The sequence below is a fragment of the Pinus tabuliformis genome, chromosome Q, assembly GCF_031772625.1.
Source record: "Pinus tabuliformis cultivar Carrire ecotype Pingquan chromosome Q, CPIR1, whole genome shotgun sequence".
Lineage (NCBI taxonomy): Eukaryota > Viridiplantae > Streptophyta > Pinopsida > Pinales > Pinaceae > Pinus > Pinus tabuliformis.
The window spans coordinates 544522365-544539568 of record NC_142296.1 but is presented as its reverse complement, the minus strand read 5'-3'; positions in this window follow the sequence as shown (position 1 = coordinate 544539568).

The window sequence follows — 17204 nt, the reverse complement described above, 5'->3', positions numbered from 1 at the left end:
ATATGAGTAGGTTATCTCCATACCCTAGTTGATAATCGAGGAATATAAAAACTTTAACCGCCTTCATATATGTTAAAAAGTGGTTATTTTTATTGTATCGATTTGTTATTTTATAATTAAGAATAAGATATAAGTACATACCTTAGTTGATAAGTGAGGAATATAAAAAATGTAATCTTAACCCTGCTGTTGTGGATTTAATATATGTTAAAAAGTGGTTATTTTTAATGTATTGATTTGTTATTTTATAATTAAGAATAAGATATGAGTGGGTTATCAAAGCAAAGGAAGGAGTTATTTAACCATATTTTTTTTTAAAAGGGAGGGGCTAGTTCCCAGGAGAAGCGATATGGGGCCCTTTTTTTATTACATTATATTTTGTCAGACAAGTTGACAACCGTCATATTATACATACATTCGCTGTGGAACAGCCATCACATCATACAATTCGCAATGGAGCCAGCATACAACGCAGCAGCAGCGGCAGCAGGGAGAATCGAACGCGGTCGGGGAGCGAGATAGCCGACAGCCCTGACCGCCAGATCATGCACTCATGTGCTTATTTAACCATATATTTAGGGTAGCATGTCCATTTATTTTATAGTGAGTGATTATTTTTATTTATAATTTACAATGTTATTTTAGGAATAAAAAAGTAATGTATAATTATTATTTTTCTTAGGCTCGTATGTTTAATGTGTTAATGATGTGTTTTTTATTATTAGTCTAGATTAATCTTAAATCCTAAGCTATTAAGCACCGGGATGGATCAAATCTCTTTCCACTTTAAAAAAAAAATGCATCTCAAGATATTTTATCCCTCTCCGTGCTTGGTAGATTCAGAGTTATAATGGATCTAAGTTGGTTTTATTATTAATTTTAATAAATTATAAATATAATTATTATTATTTTTTATTATAGTTTTATGTAATTTGATTAAATTAAAATGTTTTATTGATAATTATCATATATTTTTTTTCTTCGCAAAGTCAAATTGTTTACAAATCTCTATCATACTGACTTAGAGAGCACCTCTCCACACAATTACTTTTAACCTTATATTCTTTTTTGATGGAGGCTACATGTAAGTTTTTACAAATATTTACATACATCTCCCCCTACCTTTTTGCTTTTAGATTTAGTTTTAAAAATGTTATAAAATGAAATTAAAATAAAATATTAAATATATATATATATATATATATATATATATATATATATTGAAATAAGTTATGGTTTATGGCCATGTGGTATTGATTAGCCATGGAATTGTAACAAAGCCTATTCATAAGTTAATAATATCCATGGTAACATTGGGGTGAATATTCATGATTAAAAATATTGTTATATTGTAAGCATTAAGTTTTTATATGCGTATTAATTAAATTTAAATATGGTTCAAATCATTATGTTAATTTATATGGTAAAATGGATCTTAATTTATAACTACTATATATATTTTAATGTGATATGTATATTATTATTTTCTTTTATCTAAAAAATTGTTCATAATTTTAACAAACTTAATTTTATCACTGTTAAGAAAAATCTTTTAGTAGAAATCACATAAGAGAAATTTTTGGCCGAACCAACAAGTGTGGTTCATCATCAGACTAGATGAAGAGGTAGACCATGACAAATGCTTTAATAGAGAGAAATGTTATTATTGTTATTACTTTTGACATTTTATTATTAATTGGGCCAACATTTAAATGTTTACTCTCATTTATGGACACTACAATATCTACCCCATACCTTTTTGCTTTTAGTTTAATTTTAAAAATATTATAAAATTAAAATAAAATAAAATATTTTCATTTTGAAATTATTTATGATTTTTGGGCATGTGGTATTGATAAGCCATGGTATTATCCGATGGTATTGTAGCAAAATTTATTTAGAAATTAACAAGCTACATAGTAGCGTACCTACTACCTAGTTTAAATATAGCTAGATTAAAGTGTGTGTGTATATATATATATATATATATATATATATATATATATATATATATATATATATATATAATTTCAAAAAATCTAAATTTTAAAATATTTAGACAAATTGTTATAGTTTTTTAAAAATTTGATAGAACTTATTGAAAAAAAATATGGCAAAAAAACTAGACTAAAGCAAATCTTAATTGTTTTCTTGTAAGTTTGGCAGGACTACATCTTCATCGTGTCCTATATAACATCTTGATTGAGACAGGGAATTGAACGTGTGACTTCACATCACCGTCTATCCAAGACCCTTGTAACAACCCACGTTGCGTAGACATTTAATTTGGGTTACCATGTTTTACTTATTACTTTATCTTTTTACTTTGAACATATTTATTATTTAATTAATGAATATTAAGAGTTAAATTATTTTGACAAGAACTGAAAGAAATAGTTGTTAACCTCCTGAGACAATTAAAGTGGTTACTCATCTATCTCCTCAAAAGAGGAATTCAGGGAAGGCCTAGGGGGCTGGAAGAAGACAGAAAGAATAGAATAACAGATGGGTCAAGGGAGCAGAACATTGCTATCCAGAATTCCTTGAGCTGGGTGGAATAAACCAGTGGGAAAACCTTGAGTACAGTCAGAGAGGTATGTGACTTGAGGCTAGACAGTGAGTCCTGATGCCCAAGATACCTGACTGCAACAGACTCATTTTACTATTCGGAGGAGGAAGAGCTCGAGGGAGAGTGTGCACGTAATTTCCAGACTCACAGCTAGCTGGTGAGATCTTCTTGAAGAGGAACTACAAAACTACAAGGCGGTGAACAAATAAGTAATCAAACTCTTTAACTTAGGGACTATTGAAATAATTATTCTACAGTGATTAATGGATAATAACAGGATTGTGCTTGTGCTAGGTATTTTGAAATTGTATATTCTGTATCTTAAGCTAGTATGAAATAGCTTACTTATTTAATCAAAGAATTTTTATTAGTCTATATGTGGAAGAAATTATGAATTAAACAGAGAACTATGATATATTTAAAAAAAGAACTGTTCATATTACCTAGAGAATAGAGAACATATATATATACTTAAATAGAGAATTGTTAACATTATGTTTAAACCGAGAACAACCTAAATACTGCGACAAAGAATTGTTAATACTATGCTTGTGCAATGGCCTAGCTGAATGCAGTACACATTTATGAAATGTGTGACAATCACAAGTAAAAGCCCGACATATTTTTTCCAAACAGTCACAAGAATAGAGAATTAAATTTACATACATGAAAACTGTAAGAATGTTAAGAGCAAAGCTAGATTTTTCTAAATTTAATAACTGGAAAGAAATCACTCATTATCGAATCCAAAGGTCGAGTAATACTCAGTCAAATTCTGGTAAAACGAGTTATCACAATCCATGTATTCATAACTTCACCAAAATAAAATAATCCATGTACAAGATCTGTAGAGTCAAATGTAACCAAACAGACAAGCTTCGACATAGGAAGCCGAGCAAAAGCAAAAGGGATGATAAACCATGAAAGCGTTAAATTCTGTCGTCGACACCATATTCAAACTCTCAAAAGATTTACAAACCAAATTATAAAGACTCATCATAAAATAAACCAATGTCAAACCCTCTACAGGGCATATATATATATATATATATATATATATATTCCATGAGGAAATTGGAACAACTCGGTTCGTCGAGTACCTAGAACCTATATTAATCACAAAGCATTCAAATGCAAATCATGATCGGCTTGTAGCCCCTGCCAATCTTCACGCTTTCACCCAAAGAAGCTAGGGTAGCATCTAGTGGATCGTTTTAAAGCGTAGCCACTAAAAAAACGAAAATATCTGAGAAAGACAAGCCGCCATGGGATTCAGTAGTGAAACCAACCTGAAAACCAGAAGGCAATAATCATACATAAGTATGATGCCTTTGAGACCAACATGTCCGTAAGAGTAGGGTTTCGACAAGGTTTGATACCTAAAATTTCAAAGTAAGCAACAATAAAAAGAGAATCCTTAACATTAAACTCAATTCATTACTCAGAAGGGTCGAGAGGTACCTAAGAGAAGTCTACGTTGGGATTATGAAGCCCGCCTATGCCATAAACCCTCACACCGAGTTAGCATTCGCTCAACTTAGGAGAATGAAAACCCAAAACCCTGTTTAAGCTGTCATTATCTCTCTGAGCATGAAGGTCTTCAAATTCACCTCCATCCGGAGGGGCAAGCCGACGGAAGCAAGAATTCCCTGCATAGTAGACCGAATGAACAGAAAACTTGCTTGTGCACCTTCGAGGCATAAATGAAAATTGGAAGCGAGAATCCAAATCGAGGAGAAAGCCAAAGTTCACGAGGTACCTAAAGGGTGGGGTCTATTGCAACTCTCCATCAAATCGAGCTTGGACGGACGAAAACCCTCTTTGCCGCAGAGATGGATTGGCTCAGTTGCATAACAGAAAACCGGAAGAATGACATAACCCAAATGAACCCATTTGTAGCAGGAGGTAGAGGGAATGGTTACCTTAATAAACCTTGGATGTCGAGGACTGTCGAATCTCCAAACCCAAATTGAAGGGAGCAAACAACGCCAAGTGTCTCGAGCTACTAGATCCTTCTAGTGTCGAACACTAGAATATTAAATGGATAAGAAACGTGTACTGGGAGCTGAGCCGCCCAAATTAATTCACTTTAGGAATGTCATTAAACCATAGTACTGAGACCTGTCAGGTCTATTTGGAATTTTGATTAATAAATAAAGAAATATCTGAAGGTTTGATTATTAATATTGAATATATAAAGTTTGGTTATATGTAATATGTAATTTTTTTTAAGTTAATAGTTGGTGTAGTAATTTGTGTTACAAGTGGTATCAGAGCTCGGTTCAAACACTGAGGCTTCTGGGATATGCATAATGTAAAATAAACAAAATAAGTGAATGTGAATGTGAACACAAATATCAACACTAAGGTGCAAAATGCAGAGGGGTCCCAGACCATCGAACCAGCCATAAGCAACTTATGTAGGGGCCAACCCTGACATGTGGATACATCTGGGAGAAGAATCTCAACAAGCCAATGCTGTCCTAATTGAAACTGTTCAACAATTACGTGTTGAGATGATAAATTTAAGGATAGATAATGAATGGTTGTGGCAAGAGCAAGAGAGAATCCTTAAAAGTTTGTCCGACTGACAGAATCAACAGGGACCAGACCCCAGCGCTGATAATGGGGAGAAAACCACGACAGTCCATCAAGGGGAAGATAATGCTGAGTCGGTAGAAATACATGAGGAGGATGAAGAAGGATATTCTGATAATGTTTCCGACCTGCAGAAAACAAAAATATAGAAATTGGAGTTACAAGGGAAATTCAAAAAGATAAAACCATCACTCTTTGAAGGAGAGTTCGAGGAAGCAGCGAAAGCATGGTTAATCGAAATGAGCAAATACTTTCAGATCTATGACTACAATGATAAACTTAAAGCACGGCTGCTAGTCTATCAATTAAGAGGTAAGGCCACCCTTTGGTGGGAGGAAATAAAAATTGTGAGAAAATTTGACGAAGAACAAGTTACATGGAAAGAATTTCAAAAGCATTTCAAGGATAAATACTTAACTGAGTGTTATTATGATGAAAAAGCAAATGAGTTCCATGATTTAAGGTTGGGAGCCTTGATCATGGATGAATATGTGAAACGATTTACCTCCCTATTACAGTATGTACCATATATGCAGGAAGAAAAGGCCAAGATTCAACGTTTTATTAGTAGCCTACCTAACTTTATGAAGGAAAAGTTGGAATTTGATTACCCAAGAACAATGGATGATGCAGTGTGAAAAGCCCGTATCTATTATCAACAAATGAAACAGAAGAGTGAAGGATCAAAAGGAGGATTGAGCCGGAGGGGGAGAAATTTACCCCCAAACAGACAGACAAAAGCTACCAATGGAAGGAATGTACAACAAAGACCCTTCAGTAAATTTCCAGCAAGGAATCAGTCAAAGCTCCCAACATCCACTAACAATAGACATTTGAAGGGGATTAATAAGCTTGTCAATTATCAGCAACAGAAACAGCCCCTACAGTGCTGGGGATGTGGAGAACCCCATTCTTACAAAACCTACCTGCATAGGGCAAGAACATAACAAATTTCAAACATGTAAGAAGTTTCCATGGTTGGGGAGGTGGAAAGAAGTATGCCCATAATTAATGTTGTACTTGACAACCATCAAGCAGAGTACCAACCCACCCTGATTGAGTGTGAAGATATGATTACTAATCAACATGTCTTTGTTTTGTTTAATTCGGGTGTTAGTCTATGCTATGTTAGTCCTAAGGTTGTAGAGAGATGCCAACTGTAAAGCAGTAAATTTCAAAAAACTTGGTTAGTTCAACTAGCCACAGGGGCAAAGAGAAGGGTAGCTACAAAATCAAGGTGTTGTCCTGTAACTATTTCAGGACAACATATTTATGTTAATCTAAATATACTCCCTTTGGGTTCGTATGATGTACTAATAGGGATGGATTGGTTGGAAGGACACTAGTCCTTAGTTGATTGCAAGGAAAAATCTGTTAGCTACCTTACTGAGTTAGGACAGAGAAAGGAAATACAAGGAATCAAGAAAAATATTAAGTTGTGTCCTATTACTGCTAACCAGCTGGGGAAATGCATTAGGAAAGGCTGTCATATTTATGTTGTCCAAGTAGGATACACAAATTCCAAGAGTAAAATGACTTCCTTGGAAAATATTCCCGTCATTCAAGACTTTGTTGATGTGTTTCCTGAATCCATTCATGGATTACCACCTAAACGTGATATTGATTTTACGATTGAATTAGTCCCTGGTGCAACTCCTGTTTCCAAAACTCCTTATCACATGAGCATACCTGAGTTAACAAAACTCAAAATGCAACTACAAGAACTGCTTGATAAAGGTTACATTCACCGTAGTGTGTCCCCCTGGGGAGCCCCCGTATTGTTCATATGGAAAAAGGATGAAACGGTAAGATTGTGCATTGATTATCATCAGTTGAATAAACTGTCTATCAAAAACAAATACCCTTTATGCATTGACGATTTATTTGATCAAGTTCGAGGAGCTAGTGTGTTCTCAAAAATTGATCTAAGGTCTGACTACCATCAAATAAGGATAAAGGAAGAAGATATTTGTAAAACTGCGTTTCAAACTCATTATGGTCATTATGAGTTCGTAGTATTACCCTTCGGCCTTACAAATGCCCCAACCACTTTTATGAGTATTATGCACGGTATTTTCCAGCCATACTTAGATAAATTTGTGCTGATTTTTATTGACGATATATTGATTTACTCTAAGAATCAGGTGGAACATGAAAAGCATTTGAGAATGGTGTTGCAGACTCTATAGGAAAATCAATTATACGCTAAGTATAGCAAGTGTGAGTTCTACAAAAGCCAGATACAATATCTAGGGCATGTCATATCAACAAAGGGTATAACGGTGGATCCGGAGAAGATTATAACCATTATGGAATGGGGCACCCTGAAGAATGTTGATGATGTTAGATCCTTCTTGGGCTTAGTAGGTTATTACCATCGGTTCATTGAAGGATTCTCAAAAATTGCATTGCCCATAACCTTGTTACAGAAAAAAGGGCGAACTTTCTGATGGACACTTGAATGCCAACAGAGCTTTGAACAATTGAAACAATTACTTACTACTGCACCTGTATTGAAAGTAGCAGACCTAAAGAAATGTTTCGTGGTTTGCACAGATTCAAGTAAGTAAGGCGTTGGTGGAGTATTAACGCAAGAAGGGAAAGTTATAGCTTATGAATCCTGCAAATTGAAAGAATATGAGTAGTGATATTCTGCCTATGATCTTGAATTAATAGCAGTAGTGCATGCGCTTAAAATGTGGCGAAACTACCTACTGGGAAAGAAATTTATGTTATTAATGGATCATAGTAGTCTTACAAATTTCTTTAACCAATCCAGCCTAAACGCCTGACAAGCCAGATGGACAACATTCTTGAGCGAATTTGACTTTGAAATGAAGCACCTTAAGGGAAAGGAAATTGGGTAGCCAATGCATTAAGTAGAAAATTGCATTGTATCTATGAGGTGCAATTCGACCAGGTACGATCAAACCTCCCTGATATAATTAAGGAAGCATCCCTTAAGGATCTAGAGTATGCCTTTCTTTGGCAACAGGTAATTGATGCCCAAAGGAAGGGGGAAAGTCTGAATATGGTATAAATCAGGATAAAATGCTAACTTTCAGAAACCGGCTGCCCACCCAGGGTACCAGAAATTACTTTCCGCAACTAGGAAAGGTTATTTCTAGCCAAGTTTAAGAAAATATATTACTGTATACCTAACTAAATGTTTGGAGTGTCAGTTAGTGAAGGCGGAACATCAACATCCCACTGGACTACTACAACCGTTGCCCATCCCTGAGTGGAAATGGGAGACAATTACCCTGGATTTCATCACCGATTTACCTCGCACCAAGAAGTAGCATGACTCAATTATGGTGGTGGTTGATAAGCTAAGAAAAACCGCTCATTTTATACTGGTAAAATCCACTTACAAAACTGTTGAAATTGCAGACATATTTATGAGAGAATTTTTCATATTGCACGGGATACCCAAGGTGGTAATTCCTGAAAGAGATGTAAAATTTACATCCACTTTTTGGAAAATGCTCTTTTTTGGATTGGGTACACAGTTTCAATTTAGTACCGCATACCACCCACAGACGGATGGTCAGACAGAGTGAGTGAATCAAATACTAGAAGATATATTAAGAATATTTGTGATGAAACAACCGCATAAGTGGGAAGATTACCTCCATTTATTGGAGTTTGCTTATAGTAACGGATTCCACAAGTCATTGGGCATGAGCCCCTTTGAGTTGTTGTATGGAAGAAAGTGCAGAGTGCTCATAGATTGGAATAGTCTTGTCAATACGCTAACATTAGGTCCTGATATGTTAGCCGAGATGGAGGAGACAGTTAAGAAAATTCGTCAGAATTTAAAAGCTCCCCAGGATAAACAAAAGGTTTATGCGGATAAAAGAAGAACATATAGAGAATTCCACGTAGGGGATCATGTGTATTTGAGAGTAAATCCAAGAAAAATCACCTTGCAATGGAGGGGTTGTGCTAAGTTAGCACCTCGGTATTGTGGTCCTTTTCAAGTTTTGGAATGGATTGGACCTGTAGCATACAAACTCGCATTACCAAGCCATATTCGGGTCCACAATGTCTTCCATGTATCCTTGTTAAAAAAATATGTGTACAACCCTCAACATATAATTAACTGGGAAAATGTACAAGTAATAAGTTAATAGAACAAATAATGTATAATTTGTTGTTTTGAAAAGTTTCTGACAGCAGGTTGTAAAATGTGCAGGTCGAACCGAAAGGAGAGTTTCTGGCAGAACCTCTTCGTATTCTCGATCGGAGAGAAACCGCCTTGTGGAAACGAGCCATCACCCAAGTTAAAGTGCAATGGAAGCACTTTGGCCTGGAAGAGGCCACCTGGGAAGAAGAGGATTTTATGCGGAAAGCTTATCCGACGTTATTTTCATAAACTAGGAAGAACACCAGGGACGGTGTTCCTCATAAGCGCGGGAATATGTAACACCCCACGTTGAATAGACATTTAATTTGGGTTACCATGTTTTACTTATTACTTTATATTTTTACTTTGTCATCAAATACTTGACACAAAATATTAAAGCTATGGTTGGAAGGCTAGAACATATTTATTATTTAATTAATGAATATTAAGAGTTAAAGTATTTTGACAAGAACTGAAAGAAATAGTCGTTAACCTCCTGAGACAGTTAAAGTGGTTACTTAGATGTCTCCTCAAATGAGGAATTCAAGGAAGGTCTAGGGGTCTCGAAGAAGATAGAATACCAGATGGGTCAAGGGAGCATAACGTTGCTACCTAAAATTCCTTGAGCTGGGTGGAATAAACCAGTGGGAAAACCTTGAGTATAGTCACAGAGGTATGTGACTTCAGGCTAGACAGTGAATCCTGATGCCCAAGATACCTGACTGCAACAGACTCATTTTATTGTTCGAAGGAGGAAGAGCTCGGGGGAGATTCTGGACGTAATTGCTAAACTCACGGCTGGGTGGTGAGATCTTCCTGAAGAGGAACTACATAACTACAAGGAGGTGAACAAATAAGTAATCAAACTCTTTAACTTAGTGACTATTGAAATAATTATTCTATAGCGATTGATGGATAATAACAGGATTGTGCTTGTGCTAGGTATTCTGAAATTGTTTGTTCTGTATCTTAAGCTAGTATGAAATAGCTTACATATTTAATCAAAGAATTATTATTAGTCTGCATGCGGAACAACTTATGTATTTAAACAAAGAATTGTTCATATTACCCAAATTACAGAGAACATATATATATATATATATATATATATACTTAAACAAAGAACTGTTAACATTATGTTTAAAATGAGAACAGCCTAAATATTGAGGCAGAGCATTGTTAATACTATGCTTATGCAATGGCCTAGCTGAAGGAAATACACTTTTATGAAATGTGCGATAATCACCAGTAAAATCCCAACATATTTCTTTCCAAACAGTCACAAGAATAGAGAATTAAATTTACATACATGGAAAGAATGTTAAGAGCAAAGCTAGCTTTTTCTAAATTTAATAATTGGAAAGAAATCACCCATTATCAAATTCAAAGGTCGAGTAATATTCGGTAAAATTACGGTAAAACAAGTTATCACAATCCATGTATTCATAACTTCACCAAAAGAAAATAATCCATATACAAGTTCCGTAGAGTCAAATGTAATAAAACAGACAAGCTTCGACATAGGAAGCCGAGCAAAAGTGAAAGGGATGATAAACCATGAAAGCATTAAGTTCTGTCATCAACACCATATTTAAACTCTCAAAATATTTATAAACCAAATTATATAGACTCATCATAGAATAGACCAATGTCAAGCCCTCTATAGGGCCATATATATATATATATATATATGCCATGAGGAACTTGGAACAACTTGGTTCACCGAGTACCCAAAACCTATTTTAATCACAAAGCATTCAAATGCAAATCATGGTCGGCTTGTAGCCTCTGCCAATCTTCACGCTTTCACCCAGAGAAGCTAGGGCAACATCCAATGGAGTGTTTGCAAGCGTAGCCACTAAAAAAATGAAAATATCTGAGAAAGACAAGCCGTCATGGGGTTCAGCAGTGAAACCAAACTTAAAACCAGAAGACGATAACCATGCATAAGTATGATGCCTTTGAGACCAGCACGTCCACAAGAGGAGGGTTTCAGCAAGGTTTGATACCTACAATTTCAAAGTAAGCATCGTTAAAAAGAGAACCCTTAACATTAAACTCAAATCATTACTTAGAAGAGTCGAAAGGTACCTGAGAGAAGTCGGTGTTGGGATTATGAAGCCCTCCTGTGCCATAAACCCTCACACCGAGTTAGCATCAGCTCAACTTAGGAGAATGAAAACCCAAAACCCTGTTTAAGTTGTCATTATCTCTCTGAGCATGAAGGTCTTCAAATTCACCTCCATCCGGAGGGGCAAGCCGACGGAAGCAAGAATTCCCTGCATAGTAGACCGAATGAACAGAAAATCTTGCATGTGCACCTTCGAAGACATAAATGAAAATTCGAAGCAAGAATCCAAATCGAGGAGAAAGCCAAAATTCGCGGGGTACCTGAAGGGTGGGTTCTGTTGCAGCTCTCCATCAAACTGAGCTTGGACGGATGAAAACCCTCTTTGCCGCAGAGATGGCTTGGCTTAGTTGCATAACAGAAAACCGGAAGAATGACATAACCCAAATGAACCCATTCGCCGCAGGAGGTAGAGGGAATGGTTACCTCAATAAACCCTGGACATCGAGGACCGTCGGATCTCTAAACCCAAATCGAAGGGAGCAAACAACGCCAAGTGTCTCGAGCTACCTGATCCTTTAAGTGTCAGACACCAGAATATTAAATGGATAAGCAATGTGTACTGGGAGTTGAGCTGCCCAAATTAATTCAATTTAAGAATGTCATTAAACCATAGTATGGAGACTTGTAAGGTCTGTTTGGAATTCCGATTAATACATAAAGAAATATCTGAAGGTTTCATTATTAATATCGAATATATAAAGTTTGGTTATATGTAATATGTAATTTTTTTAAGTTAATCGCTGGTGTAGTAATATGTGTTACAACCCCATAGACCGTAATTTTGATATATAGTGAAGTTTGAAAATTAAATTAACAACAAAATTTATAATTATAATATGTTTTATTATTTTAATATTTTAATTTTGAAAAGGATAGTAAAAAATAAACTTTTTACTTTTATTTGAGAATGTAAGTAATGGTGTGACTTTTTTTTTTCTTTTTAATCTTATTGAAAGTTTAGTTGATTTGTGTAAATATTTAGGTGATTTGTTTAAAAAGGCAATAAATGAGTTTTGGAGTTAAGTCATCAGAGATAGCTCAAACTATCAATATTTGAAATTTAATTTTAGTGAAAATCTAAATTACGCTGCATGCAAATAAAAAATGGTCAAAAAAAACACATAAAACTCTTAATTTAAAATAATGTTAACAATTATCATAAAATTTTAAAATAATGTTAACAAATACCGTAGAATTAAAATAATTAATATTGTAAACATATTACAATACCACTGATTTGATTATATCTTCTCTTTTTTTTTTAAATTATACACTTAAATTAATATTACCAAATTCCAAACTTAAAATTACACTCTTACACTTTTAAAATTATATAATAATTAAATATATAATGAAAATCATATCAAACCGAAAAAATCATACTAAAATATTTAATCAATTGTAAATCAATATTCTGGAATTTGAAATGAAAATCAAATGTCATCTCTTTTGATGTCACACTCCATCACAACACAATTTCCTGACAAGTTTGGAATGGCGATGTCATTGATTCAGGTATAATTCACATCTACCTACCAATTAATTAAATCCTATTCCTATTAAACTGATCACATGTCAAAAGTACATTAATTCAATGTTTCTCCAACTTCTAGTATTATATTATTTAATGACTATGTTTTGTTAGTGATCGGCTTCATTGTCTAATGCATCGTAGGATTCTCAATGCCCAGCCTACACACTGATGTAACCTTTGTACATTTATTATCATTACACAATAAGAGTAATAAGATCACAGCTAACCTAATCAAATGTAAAAATAATAGTTTTAAAATATTTTAAAAAATAGTAAATTTAATATGTAATGGTAAATTATAGAAAATATATAAATATTTTTAGTCAAATTTAAATATATAGGTTTGATTAAAAATTGAATATGCCCACAGAGAGAGGTATAATTATAATATAATAATATCCATGGTAAAGTGGGGTGGAGAATCTTATTATATTGTAAGTGGTAAATTTTTATGTGCTTATTAATTAAATTTAAATATGGTTAATCATTATTTTAATTTATATGATAAACTTGATCTTAATTTATAACTACTATTTATATATTATATTTTAATGTGATATGTATAATATTATTTTCTTTTCTCTACAAATTTGTTATTAATTTTTTAATAAAAACAAAATCACAATATAAACATATTGAATTAAAAAAATGATTGTGTCTAACATCTAGCACGCAACATCTAACATCCAATGTCTACACATTATAATATAATAATATCCATGGTAAAGTGGGGATGGAGAATCTTGTTATATTGTAAGTATTAAATATTTATGTGTTTATTAATTAAATTTAAATATGGTTATGAAATCATTATTTTAATTTATATGATAAACTGGATCTTAATTTATAACTATTATTTATATGTTATATATTTTAATGTGATATGTATATTATTATTTTCTTTTATCTAAATATGTGTTAGTAATTTTATTAATAAAAACAAAACCACAATATAAAAATATTGAATTTAAAAAATGATTGTGTCTAACATCTAGCATGCAACATCTAACATCCAATGTCTACACATCTCCCCTATACAGTGTTGCAAAATGCCTCTCAGTGCAATTATAGCTTCCTCTCTCATTTTTCCATATTAAGGGCAATATGCTTATGTTATTACATCATAATCATAACTATTCACTATGCATTATAGTATCACCTCATTGTATTCATAATGGAATTTTAAAATTTGATGTGAAAAATTGTTTAGTTAAATATTTATGGTTGTTTATACAACATGTTAATATCATACCGATCTTCCTAGAGGTTTTTGTGGAATAGTTGCAAGATCCAATGATCGGCATAAGATGGAGAACATGGGATAAAACCCAAACATGGTGAATGAGTATAATTAGTATTCCAAAGAATGAATCAAGTGAGATATTTACAAGAGGAGGTTCAAACTCTTAATTAACCATGGTGGTTCTAGTGAGGATGATGACTCTAAAAATAAATTTGAAGATAAACAAGACCAGAAAAAGAGTTGAAGAAAGAAAAACCAAGCCCTAAATCGTCTTCCTAGCAACAGTTCAAAGTGGAAGAAAAAGTAGACATCAAGCCCTACCAAGTTTATATTGATGCCATGAAGTTAAATCATTAGTTGCCACAAAGAAGTTTACTTCAATTTGCATATCGTAGGAGAAGAACAAAGTATATCATTTTCCCCACTAAAGCTAGAGAGTCATGCCTAAAACTTAATGGATATATATATATATATATATATATATATATATATATATATATATATATATATATATATATATAGATATATAATGAAACTAGAAGGTAATCCACCAACAACTAAGTGGGAGGTGTTGAAAAACCTTATCAAGTCTTAGACCAAAGGATTCGTTGCCACTACTACCGACATGATAAATGGAAAAGTTTATAAGAGTACACTACCAAGTTTAGAAAGAAAAGCATTCAATTAGGAATATATTCCAAGAGCCTATTTGTAGTTATCAACTATCTTAGCGTTCTACTCATTGATTTAAGGAATTAAGTGATGCTTTTTAAACCTAACATCATTGTTGAAGCGTGTGTGCAAGAAAAGGTATTTGTATATTGAAAATAAGAAATGGAAACCTTATGGCTCTAAGCAAAAGATCAATAGGCATTTTCAAAAGAGGGAAAGAAGATTATCACCCCAATACTAAATGGTACACTAAAGAGAAATGTGGGAAGCTACATCTTAAGTTGAGCCCAAGGAACCACAAACAAATGACAAAGAAAAAGAACATGTTAAAAATATCTCTAGAGAACTGAGTTGAACAACATGGATTTAGATGAAAAGAATGTTTACACCAGAATATAGGGAGGTAAATGTAAGCAACATCAAATAAGGATAAGAGGAGATGAACAAGCTATTATGTACCAAGATTTAGGTCAAGAATAAAAAGGTGAATGTTTTTTTTTACTCTAGTTCATAAGCTAACCTCATAGCAAAGGATATTATATGTAAGATTGGATTTGAATTTCTTGATCATCCTTTTCCACACTTAGTGGGATGGGTAAATAAGGATGTGGCACTATTATTCTATAACAAATCCATTATCAAAATTTCCATTAATGCAAATTACATTGATGAAGTGGAGGTGGGCGTAGTGCCACTTGATGTGTGAGATGTCGTGTTTAGAAACCCCTACATAAGAGATGTTTTAGTATCCCAATTTTAACGTTGAATTATAATGGAATAAATCACGAATCAACAATATGATGTGGTTTAAATAACAAGATTTAAGCCATATGAGTTGAGTTGACACTATGTTGCATCATAAATATCCTTAGTGTTGAACTCAAAGAAAAGTATTCACTAGTGAATGTGTACGAGTCCTATTTATGGGTTAGGATTGTGGTATGGTTGTTGTATTTTCTATATGATATGCTTATGTATGTGTAAAAGCATGTATAAAAAGAGAAATACATAATAATATAATATCCACCAAAAAAAGTTACTTGAGGAAGCAACAAGGGAACTATGATACCACAAGAGAAGAAGACGAAAGGGGGTTGTTAGGTGATTTGTCCTTGTCATTGTCATTTGGAAGTACTCATTTTTTCCCATGCTTACTTATAATATTCCCCATTAATATTTCAATTATGAATGTGTACCAAGTAAAAGTTGTCGTATCATTGGAGAGAGAGTAGATCTCAAACAATTAAATTGTCTCTCGTTGCCTTTTTCATTACCATTATATTATTCAACCATTTATGGGCATGAGGAGGAGACATGCTTAAAAACAATTTTCCTCACCTATGTTACATGGATGTTTTCTTAAATTTTTATCACCATTATGATTAAATGGGAATATATTGCCATGTGCTTGTGACTAGTAAATCTTGTAGAAGTTAGGGAAACTTGTTGCTGAAAATGTGAGATAAAATGGGATGGTTTGAGAGAGAATCCATGGTTGGAATGTCCAAATTCATTGAAGAAAACATCTTCAAACTTGAAACCCTATTATTTTTTATTATTAACTATTTTAATGCAATGTTTTAGGTTATCTCCCAAAGGAAACCAATAATATAACTAATTTTATGTTATTTTTCCACAATACTGGTGTCTATGATAGAATCTTAAATCACTGACGCTACCAAACCAAGTATCACAACAAGTCTACTTTGCACAATGGAATATAAACAACAGTAAATCTACTAGTGCACAAAATATACACAAATTTTTACAAAGTATGTACAACAACCCAATTTCATTATATTAAACAACCTGAATAATACAATAGTCTAGGGATCCCGTACCAGGGATAATGGCCCTCATACATCCACTAGAATAAGATATAATAACTAGGGCTTAGTGTTAGTCCATCGACAACCAATCTACTAATAGAAGATACATTGATCATCTGGCTGATGTAGCGCACTCTCTCATCTCCTCTTGGTCATATCTTGTACATGTTAGGTCATTCGTCTCCCTATTTGTAGCACCTACCTCTATGAATGAACCAAGTCCATCTAGCCACTGAATCTTGGTTCCACCTGCTCTATCATTAATCGTTTTTCCTTCAACGCATACACCTTAAGACTCTTGTCGAGTTGTTCACAACTCTGCTTGTGAAAAACTCTTATCTGCCCACTGTTGCTCCTCAACTACTTAACGACTACAACCCACTATAGTCTTCCTATGTTTCTCCAATGAAGACTAACATAGGGCTCAGAGGGCTTCCACCTATCACTCCAAGATGTCCTTCTCCCACAATGAACACAAGCTAGGAGGACTACCCAACTT